Here is a 14390-nt window from a genome sequence, read left to right on the forward strand (position 1 = left end):
TAACTTTGAAGGAATAAGTAAACACAAGAGTATATCATTTTGGTGGAGGTTTGTTTTTAAATTTGGGGGCGATATAAATACTTTTAGGGTACTTTTCCTTATACGACAAAGTATTTGAAGTTGTCGCTGAGGACAATCTGGGCCTGTGCCCTCAATTCTGGAGATTCATGGATTCTGATCAGTGTTTCCACTCAAATTTCAGTTTCATGTAGCGATAAAAAGACCTTTAGATAGCTTTAGAGAAACTGTTGTTTGTAAAAGAGACTAATAAATCGTCTTCATGACCGAGGAAAGGACAAGTCTAAGCAGGGTTTAAAAACTTACGAGATGTCATGAATGCAGCATAATGACACTTTGTAGATGGACGCAGGTGGAGAATTTGGCGCCGTTTACTGGAGTAATGGGGAAATTAATTAACAGTAAACTGGATTTTTTTCGGCACAATTCACAGGGCTTTTGAGGTTTTTTTGAAACATTTTGTTTTAAAGCTGTAGATAAGGTAAGTGACTTGAAATAACTTTACTAAATGGAGCTGTCAGCTTTCTTTTTCCACTCTCTGGCCATTTGCTCAGTTATAATTATTATGTCGTCTACGTCCTTTGCCCTAAAAATGGTTGAATTTTCAACCCATGCGCCTATAGCTCAGTCGTTTTATAAGTTTAGGACGTAAGACAGCTAAATAAGTGGTATAACTGAGAAAATAAGGACGAAAACAGAATAAGCTTTTGCGTGTATCTTATAGTTGCATGCATTTTTAATTGTCACTGTGTAAAACTAGCAAAAAAAGAAATCGTCGACGAAATTTTGTATTAAACCTACTAGCTGGTTGCGTTTCCACATGAACTGCCCACCACACTAACATGTATGACGTTTTGCCGCCCCCAATAGGCTGTGCCCCGTTACTACACCAACTTCTTTTATCAGATGCAAATATAAATAATAATAATAATAAAAATGTTTTATTAGCACGAACGGTGAAATGCATTGTTGCCAAAACAAAGTGATAATAATCAATAAAGATTTTTTTTTAAAGTGGGGCAGAAGCTTCTGTTGAATTAGAGAAAGTTGCCAATCTTACAAAACGTTTATTGCAGAGTAAATTTTAAGAAGGTTGACGACTATAAGAAGACTATGTTACCATAAATCAAACAGGGATAAATCAAAGAATAATACAAGGTCAGTAAACAAACCTTATCTACAAAATATCTAAGTTTGCTGATGATCCCCAATGACTTTATAGTTTTCTTGTGGATCAAATTGACATGATATTTCCAATTTAAATTCTCATCCACTAGGATACTGAAATATTTGACATGGGATACTTGAGAAATTTCATTTCCCTCGATTGAAACTAGCAGTCCTTTTCATGACTCCTGCCTCTTCCTGCAAATACTATAAAACTTGACTTTTTAATATTTAAAGTTTATTAAGTTTGAACCATTTTGCAACTCTTGCCAATTCCTCATTTGCATTATTTTATTAAAGTATGTAAGTCAGTGAGTGATAAAATCATGTTGGTATCATCAGCAAACTAAACAGGAAAAGAAGATTTATAAGCTGATGGAAAATCATTCATGTAAATAACAAATAATAAAGGCCCTGATAAAGATCCTTGTGGTACTCCACATGATATGTCAAGGATGCTAGAAGGACAACCACTGATTTCAACATACTGTTCTCTTTCACTCATATAACTGGTTAACCACTTCAGCCTGTCACCCTGAAAACCATATTATTATAATTTAGTAAACAAAATTTCATGATTGACCGTGTCAAACGCTTTAGACAAGTCTAAAAAAATGCTTAATGAATAATTGTTATAATTTAGAGCTGCCTGTATTTTGTCTACTTGCTTTAATAGTGCCATTTAGGTAGAATGGTTCTTTCTAAATCCATATTGATGTTAAATACAATTTCATTATCTTGCAAATGAGTTACAATTCTGCTATAGATTAATTTTTCAAGAATTTTTGAAAAACATGGTAAAGTAGATTTAGGGCGATAGTTTGTAAAATTACATTGGTCACCAGTTTTAAATAAAGCTGTAATTTTTGCTTTTTTAAGGTCTTTCAGAACAACACTAGTTGCCAGTGATAGACTCAGAATATGAGTGAGGGGCTCCAGTAAACTAGTGATTTCATCATGACCAGCTGAGGTGTTTTTTAGGTTTTTGATGAAGTCTCTTACTTTATTTAGTGATGGCGGCTCAAAATGGAAGATGCAGCGATAATGTTTGCTTAAGTATTCTAAATGACTGCTGGTAATGTTGTTAATTTTCTGTGAGAGAGAAGCACCTACTTCAGCAGAAAAGTTACTGAAGCCACAGGAGATTTCAGATGGATCACTGATCAATTTATCAGCTTTAAGAAACTGTAAACCAGGACCTAATGATGGTTTCTTTTTTTATTTAGCAGCTGGTTTATAATACTCCATGTAGATTTTATGTTGTTGATTCTGCAAACTTCTTTAAGAGATACGTTTTCTTAGCTTTGCGTAAAATATGCACAATTATTTTTATACGTTTTATATTCATTTAAATTTAGAGTAGTTGGACTTAAAATATACTTTTTATATAACTTATTTTTTACAATTGAGGATTTTTTTTAAGACCTTAAGTGAACCAGAGTTTGAGAAAGTTTGCTTCTTTGTCTCGTATTTTTCTGAGTGGAAAGCACTGATTTAACAAGAATATTTTCCCATGTGATTTCTGCCATCTTAGATTTAAAGTTGTCTATATTTTTTTGGGGTGTATAAACTTTTGTAACTAAAGACAGGTGACTTTTTTGTTTCTTTAATTTTATGTGCTGTACTAAAGTCTAAAATCTACTAAAGTCTGTCAAACTAACAATCTGTCTGGTGGGGTGGCATTCAGACCCAAAACATATGTACGTGTGTAAATGGTTCTCCAGCTAATTACAGCTGATTAGTTCTTCAGGTGACTCAAGAAATGCTTTCTGACAGATTCATACACAGACTGGCAGACAGGCCCACCCACAGAAACCCTCATTACTGGGCCCCTCAGATTCAATAAAAGGGCCCTCCTTGGATCTGATTTAATAGTATCAGTGCATTAGGGATCCACAACATTATCAGCATGTTACAGGCAGATGTGAACATTCCTGCTGCTTTTTACAACCAATATATCAGCTGTACATACAAATATGTTTTCAGCAGGATCTTCAGACCTGTGTCGGCTGAAGTCTTTTTCTTTAGTCATCCTCATTTCTTAAACTGTAAAGTGTGTTTTATGACTGGAGTTTGTTGGTTTAGCCGTAAACCTTAAACAATGTGGTTTAAAGTCTAAAGTTTTAGGTGTGAACAACATTTAGGAGTCAGTATCAATATCAGCATCTGCTAAAATTTGTAAATATTGCCACATTATATACTGGCGATAATCCAATACTGAATGTTCCCACAGTACATAGATTTGTGACAATAGCCCTGACCTCCGGTCTTGAATTTGCCTCCAAAGCCAGGCCCAGATCAACTTTGAAGGCAACTGAGAAAAGTTTGCTAACAGGTCATTATTGGAGTAAAATACACCTCATTTTATGACTTTTTTTTTTCCTAGTGTCCCAATTTTTATCAGGTCCTGGCATGGCTGTTAAAAGTCCCTTTTAAGAAGGGGGGGGGGTCATGTAGAAGAAGTGTATTTTTTTTTCAATATAAAGGCCTTGTGGGCAAATGAGGAGAAAGTGGACTTCATGTTCTATTTCTCCTAACTTACAATGTTTACAAATCCTTTCTTCTCTGGGATTCAAGTTTTTATGACAGCTTGTTTCAATTTCCAGTCATGGTTGCTGAGCCTGTACATTGATATATTTTTCTTTCTTTGAGATTTCTCACACTCTTAAGATTTAAAGCTCAAAACTAATAACATTTGTAATGCTAGTAATACTTGTACTGGTCCCTGTAATTAACCAATCCAAGGTGTGAATCAAGACTTCAAACTGCTCAGAAACACTTGGGTTGGAGATTCATTTAAGAGACTGCTACACCCTCTATGTTGCCTAGCACAGCATAAGTGAGTGATACTCAGCTGAATCATCTTCCTTTGTTTTATATTTAAATATAGTTTTGTTTTAAGTTCAGCTTCCACTTTGTTAAACATTTTTTTCTCCTGGGAACATTAGTTTCTGGCCTACTGCATTGTTTTCCCCTCTTGCAGTTTGTTTGACTTAGGCAGATAATTGCTGTAGCATCTTTCACCCTCTTTCTTTTTCTTTTTTAGGTTTCTTCTCCTTCCTGTGAAAGTTTTCCTGACCTGTGCATCTCCCAAGAGGGCTGAAATGTGAAAGAGTTTCCAGAAGAAGAGGTACTTCACTTCACATTTTCCTTATTACTCTTACTTGACTGTAAATGTTTTGTCTGCTGCACTGTGTGTGAACGGATGTGATGGTAAATGTTTAACTCTGGCAGTCTTATCAGTTCCATCCCTGACTAATGCGGGATTTCTGCTGCCTTATATAATCTTCTTTTCAAACATGCTATACTAGATCAGCATATATGCACCCTTTCCTCACAGCTGACTCAAAAACAAGAGGGAAGAATCTGATCTGAGATATCACTAAAAACAATTGGGAATGTTATTTGAATGTATGTTAGGGACAAAGCCAGATGTTGCAGACTTTCAAGGAGCGGAAACAAAAGTGTCCAAAGGTCTCTCTCTGTCTTTCATTATTTAATGAAACAGCTCCTTGCCCCTGATTTCTTTTCTGACTCTCTGTCTCAAGTATTTCCTTCAAATGCTGCTGTGGCAACTGTGTCCAAGGACAACACATTTTCCTGGATCTCCAATGGAAGAGTGAATGCCAATACAACATATGTTCAACAGAATTCAGGCTGGGTGGGGGTTGTTGTAAGACGTCATTATGCTGGCCCTCACAGGGTCTGGTCCGAGCTCAAGAAAGGCTCCTCGTAAACAACAAGACAAGAAGATAAATATTTGAGACACTGTCCTGATTCTGTTGAGATTTAGGTCATTAAAATATCAAGCTTTGGAGTATGAGATCTGTACCCTATAGGCAAACGATTGTAAGTTTTAAGTCTTACATTCGTCTTTCTTTTTGAGAATGGGAAAAATAGATGTGATAACTTTCACCATACCACATATTCCCTTTAATTTACTTGACCTTTGATAAAAACAAATATCCTCATAGAGAATCAGATATCAACAGCTGCCCAGGAAAAGTCTGATTTTTAGCTTTTGATCTCACAAAAAGCTCAAGGAAACTATTAGTTCAATAACTGTCGTAAACAGTTTATGCCTTCTTCTTAATATCATGTTTGTTTTATAAGCTTGTGAAACATTAACCTCATTAAATGCTCACATACATGTGGGTATTCTGTGTATCTGTAGGCTGTGTGCATTCCTGAATACACTAAGGCTGCAGACGTGTGAGACGTGCTCAGCTGCAGGTGGTTAAAGGGTTATGGGGCATATGTTTGAGTCAGTGTATGAAGATGACATCCAGCTGTTGTTGCAACCTAGCCCTAACTTTATCCATGTACTGCAAGTATGTAGTAGCAGTATGTTTAATACTGATAGATTTTCTGAGCGCAAACTACCAGTAATTCAGATATACTCTTTAATGAATATAGCATCTATTTTATTCTTTTCCACTTAAACAGGATTTTAGGAAGTCAGATGCTAAAAGGAATTCAATGGAGTAAGTTTTAAGGAGATACATTTTTTGTACGATGGAAAGTCATTGACTAATCTTCATCCTAAGACCCTTGGTGCAGAACAATCAGTCAATAAAACTTTATTTGTGCAACACTTTAAATAATTTGGCACAAAGTGCTATACATAAAACAAAAAGGTAAAAAAGGAATACAGGAGCATTAGTCCTTCTAAATAAATGCAGGTCTGAATCTAGACACAAAGTCAGCTACATTTAGTTCAAAAGTACAAAAATCATAACTGATGCAAAAGAGTTTTGAATGCCAAAAAATATGTAATTTCAAAATGGGGAGATTATTTTCCTTAACTTCAGAAATTCTGAGAATTACAGCTGTAAAAAAGTCCTATTAAATACTAAAAGACAATCTTGAAACTAAAATAGAATAAGATAATATTTAAATCAATAATACAGACTAAAAGGCTAAAATTCATTATGATGAAACAAAACTTACCTGAAAAAAGTGAAAATGAAAAACTTGGCAATAAATTCAGGAAGGGAAACACAGTAGGGATTTCTCCAGACATAAAGAGATAGCTAACAGTACTTCAGCCACACTGAAAAAAATAAAACATTGATTGAACTTTAAAAAAAAATGAAGTAATCAATCACACAAAACATTTTTAATTGAATCAGTTGTTTTTTAAAAATCTGATAAATCTATATTTTTTAACTTCATAGAAACTATGTTTGAAGGTTGAGCAAACCTAAATATTTTTAATTGTCCTAAACCAAAAATAAATGTTTCATTTATGACCCAATATAAATAATTCACTCATTTGAACTTAAAATGTTTAAGTTCATAAAACCACTTTATAAAGGTTGGAGAAATGTATTTTTTTTAGGTTGTTTCAATTAAGAAGAAATAGTTATAATAGTACACTGCTTATCCCGTTAGGGGTCACGGATAAGTATATTGTAGGTAACTGCTTACCTTAAAATGTCAAGTAGTACTCACTGATAAAGGTGTTTATTATGTTACCACCTAAGGTGGACTGACTTACTGACTCATAGTGCATTTTATTTAATTATTTTATTTAACCTTTATTTAACCAGGAGAAAACGTCCTTGAGATTAAAATCTCTTTTCAAGAGTGTTTTGGCCAAGACAGCAGCAACAAACTGAGTGCATAAAGGTTTAGTGCCCAAAGGCATTCTGGGAAAACTCCAGATTTGTCATAACTCAAATAATTTGAGTAATAACCAAGCGCTGGCCAAGTCTTGATATCTATGTCTATAACCTTATAAAAATAAGCAATATGTGTTTAGAAAAATACTTAGAACAGAAACTAATTTCACTTTCTGACACAAGCTTCACCACCAATAACAGTAAATTCTAACCTTGCAAAGCAGATGGTTATGCCCGTTTCCTTGTTTTTCACTGGCGAATCCATCTTGCAAAGCTCTCATCTGAACTGTTTGGGCCCGGTTAGAAAGTGACAGGACCAATCAGCGACGAGGGGCAGTACTTTCAGGCGCAGCAGAGTCATAACGTAAACAAGCAGCAGCAAGAGCTGGTGCAGTTATGGAGGAAGAAATTAGCGTGGACGCTGCTAAAGCACCAATTTTATCAGAACTTGACCCTATTTCTTTGTTAAAATAAGAACAAAGAACAGCAGAGAGTTGTTTTCTTTCCAAAAACGACAAATGTCGAGTACTTACATGTCTATAGTCACCATGTTTCGCGTTATTCCTCAGTAGATGCACACGCGCAGCTTGATAGCTGCTACATCACGTGTTTTGTTGCTCTGATTGGCCCATAGAGATGTGACAGACAGAACGTTTACCCAATCATAATCTGAGTTTTTTTCAAATCCTCTGCCTTTTCTCAAATGTTTCCTATTGAAGCTTTCCCAGGTTCCCAGGTCAGGTTAAGTAAATTCCATACTTACTGACAAACAGGTGGATAATTGCAGTGCTGAAAATGTCCTTGGAAAAGTGTAAATCCTAACGAGGAAAGGACAAAATGGTGGTTTCTCCCTGCACATGCTCAGATAAGGCAGTATGTGGTCCTCATTTGAAGACAATTTTTTTATGTTCCTGGTACACAATTAAAATCAACTAGCCTGAACACATTTTTAAGATTACTTTTACGTAATTAAAATCACTTTAGTTAAACACAACTTTTTTTACGTTATTTAAACACATTTCAAACCAACTTATTTGAATACAGTTTTATTATGTTACTTTTGCACAATTAAAATCAACTCATTTGAAATGGAGACAGCACATTTTGAAATTAGTCAAAAAATATAAGAAGGATTGAATTACACATTTAAATCAGTGAAACAAACATAATAATTATACGTTACTAATACTAAGGGTCAATATATTTTTTTCAGTGCAGTTTAAACTGTATGAAATCAAAAAATATAGGTTCAACCATTAAGATAATTTAGAAAATTTAGATTTGATGAACAAATCCAATAATTCCCAGCTTTTCTAAAACAAAAAAATCACATCAATCCAACAACAGCATTGTCATACTTTTTTCAGTTCATTAAATTCTTCTCCTACATTATAATCTAACTATAAATGACTTCAATTTTACACAATTCAAACCTGAAAAATCCTATTAATTTAAAAGGTGAGAGATCTATCTGGATCTTTGATTTTTAACTAACTAGACATGATTAGATCACAGCAAGATGGCATGAGCTTTCTGAAATTAGTGATGCCTTTTTCCCTTTGTTCCCTTGCAGAAATTATGGTTAAAGGTTAAAGACATGGCTTTCTGTAACTGGAGTTTGGATCATTAAGATATCATTTTGCTTTGCAGTGAAGATATTTTTTCTAGGCCCGAAAGTCTTAGTTTTAGAGAATAGGACAGTGAAACGAGTAGGAAAGTGGCAGGACCAGGCTCATCTGTTTCAAGGACTATAGCCTGTGTGCATGGGGCAAGCAAACTAACCACCAGGCCAACCAAGGCCCTAGTAAGTGTGTATATTAGGGCTGCAACAACAAAACAATAAAATCGATAAAAATCGATAATTAAAAGTGTTGGCAACGAATTTATGTATCGATTCGTTGTGTCGCACGATTATGGCGTCACTTCGCATGTCTCATGATGGAGATGAGACGCTTGTTAAATAGCTCGTCGTAAAAACTCCAGCAGAACTTTAATTTAGTTTCTGTTATGATACGAGACTGGATAAAAACAATTGCGCTGGACTGTCAGGTGTTCATGTAATCCATGATATTTCCTAACTTTGTGTTCTAAATGTCTGCTAAAACAAGAGAAAAAGGAAAAGCGTGAGCTGCAGTCGCATGGCGACAGGAGCGGTTGGGTGTGTGTATGTGTGACAGAGATAGTTTTAAATTGTTTCCACCAGGCAAAAGTTGAAGAGGGTCCCAAAAACCGACCCATACCGTCCCACTTTTTGGCACCCTTCCGTAAGGGTACCAATTGTACCTATCCACACCAAAAATGTAAAGCTACACACACAACAATAGGGGGCTGCACTGATGTCAGCGCTGTCACTGACACAGCTGCTCAGCTTTGGCTGCAAAACAGTGAAGTCTGCTTTGTGAGGAGAACAGTTGATTCTCTGTACTGTAACTAGTTATACAACTACTTCTTATGTTAGGTAACTCCTGAAAATATTGCTTTGTGGTTGTTGAACGTGCTTGTAAAACTTCCACCTGCAGCCTAGTTTAAAACGAGCACCCAGGATTTCTGACTTATTCTAGCTTGATTTTAACACCAGCTGAACTTTTACTTTATTTTGAATGCAGCAAATTCTCATAGTACAGCTCTGAACTTTTATAATTTGTCATATAAACTGTTATAGACCAAATATATCCACATATTAACGTACCATTACAACTCAAACTGTCTCTGTACACGTATTCCATCAGCTGAGGATCTGTACTGACAAAGGTTAACATAATTAAAATATAGTTAATTTCTTAAAAAGCACTTTCAGCTGAAATAAGGCTGTTTAATGGCTATTCCCTACTGATTTCTGTCACTTATCCTTTCTACAAGGATGAGTGACCAGCAGACTCACGCTGACTGTGACTTCACATGCATACTTTTACAGCCCGCTCACCAAGTGAGGGCACAGGTGTCTGTGGAAACGCAAACTATATTGGGGTTTAGCGTACCAAACCATACCAAACTGTACTGAATCAAACTGGACCCCCCTGATGAAAACACGGCATTAGTGTATCTGTCTGTGAGTGCAGATCGGTCTGACAATAAGCATCAACGAACTAGCATTAGCTTGTTGAATAAGTGAGTGACAAATGTTTATAAGTTATCATAATATCAATAACTTTTATAGGCTGAGGTTTACATGTGGCTCCTCTGGGATGAAATGATTGCAAGAGGATGTAATAAGAGCAGTATCCCACTATAAGAGTCTTTCATTCAAATCATATCCTCAGGCTATTGTCATTAGTATGATCTTAAAGTGTTTATGTATGTTTGTAAGAAGGGAGGCAAAGTAATAACATAATAAATATTGTTTTATTTATTTTCAATAATTTATTGTTTTTTGCGTTTATTCTGTGGCATGTTCAAGTTATTTTATTTAACACAACTGAAAAATGTTTTCTTTTAGTTTTAGGAATGTAGACATATAAACTCTAACATTATTTTGACAGCTTTGGAAAATCCATGTTAAATTCTTTAATTAAAGGATCCCTGGGGACATCCGATTCATCAACGAATTGAGAAAAATATTCATCAGATTAATCGATGATTGAAATCGTTTGTTGCAGCCTTTGTGTATATGAGTGGAGTCTTTAGCGTGATGAAGCACTAATACAAATGATTTTAAATGGCATATCATGTTTAATAAAGGAAACAAAACAGGATATTTCACCCACATGAGAATTAGAAAGACGTCATGGTCATATGTCAGGATGAATGGCCCAATGTTACTCAAGACAAAAAGAGACACTAATGCAGGATGTTTAAGTATAGTCACTTCTTAAATGGCAGTGTCTCCTTTAGTATGACACTGTTGGTCATCCTGACCTTTTAAATATACAGAAGTTCCCAAAAAACAAAAACAGATGGTACACAGTAAGCAGAAATTGGACTTTCTCAGTTTTTAATGCTGTATTTTTTGTTTTACAGCTGTTAGAAATATCATGTAACCCACAATGACATAAGTCTGTAACATGTGAGTTGAAAAACCAAACATGTAACAGCACTAAAGTTATGAGAGACATTCACAGACATACTGTACATATAAGGTCCTCCTCTTGTCTCATGCACATACTCTCTCTCTCTCTCTCTCTCTCTCTCTCTCTCTCTCTCTTACACACACACTCACATATATATCCTTTCACAAGAAGATTAGATAGATTATTTTAGCCTGGAGATTGTTATGGTCTGTATCCTCAATAACTTGTACTTCCTGTTCCCACGGTAACAGTCACACTATAACCCATGATCTGTGGCCAAGGCCCCCTCGGATTCTCCCACGACAACTTCTTGCATGTAGACCCACGGGAGCAAAGGGAGTTTGAAATCCAGGACTGATTAAAGACTGTGTTTTTAATTAAGACAGCAATGCAGCCCTTAGCTGGTTTTGTACGTTGCATCATCTGCATCAGGGATGTTTCATGTAAGAGTATTGTGATTGCTTTAAGTTCCCACCCAAGCCTCAAACATTGTTATTCAAACTGACACGACTCTGATCTTTTCAAAAGGAGTCATTAAACATGGAGCAAGTGACAGGAAGGCACTGGAAGGATCTTGGTGTGGTTTCTTGATATTATTTTTAGATTGCCAGATGACATTCTGGCATTTAGTTTAGTTTTCTTTTCAGTGTAAATGAACCCAAGAACCATTTTTACAACTTCACATAACTACTGGGCATGTACAGTAGAAAGTGGTTATTTAAGGAAGCCTTAAAAAGGGGTGCAACTAAATCCTCTCAAAGCAGTCTTTGTGTATGCAAAGACTCAGTTATAAGAGGGACAGGTCTTTTTTTTCTCCTCAAGAGCGTCACCTACATTTTCCTACATGGTCAAACACCCTGTGTTCTTCAATGCCCATGATTTAGACTGGCTTATTTTTCCAATAATAAACTATATCAGCGAGGAATGTAAGGCTGTTTCCTTTGGGCCCTCACTGCTCCACTTAAGAAGGCGAGGGGTTGAACAGTGGGGGATTATAGGGTGAATCATGAATGGGTCTTTTTTTAACCATGTATGTGACGGCTGTAGACATATGACCAATGGTGCTGCATGCCTGCGAGAACATTCATGCTCGTCTGCTGTGTGGTGGAAACCTGGATGCAGTCTAGCCCATAATGATGACTCTTGTAGGGCAAACAAATACTCAAAACTCTAAAATAACTCTCATACATAATACATACTCAATGACACAGATGCCACTGCACAAATACAAGTTCATATTACTACAGGAAACCTGCAAAGATTTCTGTTTATAGTGACATTGTTAGAAGATGTGGAAATTTGTACAGTAATTGGAAAGGTTTGATAGTGACTCATCTTCAGCCATGCCTGTGGCCTGACTCCAGGGACAACAATGTTGGTTTGTCTGTCTATCTGTACAGCACACAGGGCCCCATTTAACTGTGTAAAGTGTATTGTACACTGCATATGGCACAAAGTGACTGGGGGTCTGTTTGTCAAGATATAGCTATAAGACAGGTGAAAGTGCGAAGAGGTTGGAGTGAGGTTTATCGCCCACTACTACACCAGCTTTGCACTCCTCAGGATCACTCCTTAGTGTAAGACAAACAATTTGCTGTTTAACCAACATGAGAACCAACATGATGCACCCCAGTATGCATTGTGCTGTATGTGTGATAGGTTGACTGCATAAATAATGAAGTAGCCAACGTGGCACCAGACAGTGGTTGTCTCCTGCCTTTTGAAGCCTCTAGTTAGGAGTACCAGCTGCTGCCTTTGTGGTTTTCTTGAGCCAGAAGTTACCAAATTTGAACCAAAATGGCAATGCAAGAGGACAGATTTTAACTGAAACTTTCTTTTTCATGATCTTAACTGTTACAAGCCAGTCAACTAGAGATTAAATAAAGCTTTCAGAGTTAAAACAAAGCAAAATATGCCCCCCAAAAGTAACTGGTACTTCATTTGTTATTTTTTCATTACATCCTCTGAAGGAGCACCCGATCATACAATATGTTTCTAGTGAACCACAGTTTAACTCAAAATAATAAGTTTAGCTGTGCCTTCAATCACGCTTTCTGTATCAGTATGAGCCCAGAAAAACTAACAGATTTTCTTGTCATTTAATTGGACTTACTAAGAACATCGTGATGAAGATTTCTAAAAGTGTTTTTGAAAGATATTTCAGACTTTCATGGTAGCAAACTTAACATAGATCATGTACATGGTAAATATATTTACCCGCAAGCTTGCTTGCATGTTTGTATTTTATATAAAGTGCCTCTACTTGCTTGGTGAAGACTCTTAAAGTGGTTCATGCTACATTTTTTTGCAATGCTCTTCTTAAAAGCTAAGATCTCCTGCAGCTCTCATCCAAACACCATGTACAGGCTTTCATGATAAGCATCTATCCCCACACATGGTGTTGATTGAACATGTGTTTGCACAGTGTCACTACAGGATCAGTTGTGACGTAGACCAGTTGCCCTGTGGCCGTGCAGGATGCTGGGATTGGCAGAGGGAGGCTGAGACTTTTAAATTACAGGCCCGTGTTGGATATCCACATGAGGTAATGAGTGGATAGCTCGAGTCATGCTCTGTGTCGGTCTCTCTACTTCAATCACAAGCCATATTCGTATAGAAGCTACTGTGACCGAGAAGATCTGCCTTTCGTTTCACCACACTCAGCGTAACCACAGAGCGCATCATGTGACAAGCTACAGAGGAGTCATGTTGAACTTGGATCCTTCCCCTCAAATGTGACCATCTGTGTCCCTGGAGAGTCAACATTGATGGCAGTGTACAGTTTCCCACCGAGGCCCCTTGGAAAATACTCATCCGGGGATGCAACTAACATCTGGATGACCTGGAGGTCAAAGGCTGGGGTTTCAGGGATCATTGGAGGGGGCTTGATTGTAGTTTGTCCCTGTAGCTTTGACATACAAGTCTTTTTTGTGCAACTGAGTTAGTCACAGTCTTAGATGACATAACTGCTTGAAGAACTTGTCTATGATTTTATCAATGCATTTCTTTGCTGATGTAAACCAGGAGGTTTTTGATGGCAGAACTGCTCTGCACATGGAGGTTCTGAGAAATATCTATTTTTATCATCTTTCAAAACTCTGAAGACATAATAGCTTAACTTTAATGTGCTATTTTATTGGCATCATATGCTTATACTCCCAGCTTTGCCTTTCCTGTCTCCAGGGTGCGACTGACAAATGACTATATTAGGAAATGAATTAGTGGAATTTTGGTCCTTTTAGTTTTTTTTCTTTTTTGTTTCTGAAAAATATACAAAGAAATTGAGTCAAACACTTGTAACATACTCTCTGTTGACATGCAACTGTTGAATGCAGTGACATCCAGCAGATAATCTTTCAGAGTACTTTTGAAAAATGCATCTCCTGAGCATATCTGTAAAGATATCAGGCTTCACTGTTTTTCACCATTAACAGTGTGTTTGGATTCGATAACTTACATTTACAAGATGACTGAATTTTAGAAAAAGCATGTTGCAGAAATAACTGCCGAAACATTACAGCAATCTCTCTTGGCCCACTGCCAGGAGGTCTTGCGAGGCTGCTGTCTGTTACTA

Source organism: Cheilinus undulatus, linkage group 4 (assembly GCF_018320785.1).
Source record: "Cheilinus undulatus linkage group 4, ASM1832078v1, whole genome shotgun sequence".
Taxonomy (NCBI): Eukaryota; Metazoa; Chordata; class Actinopteri; order Labriformes; family Labridae; genus Cheilinus; species Cheilinus undulatus.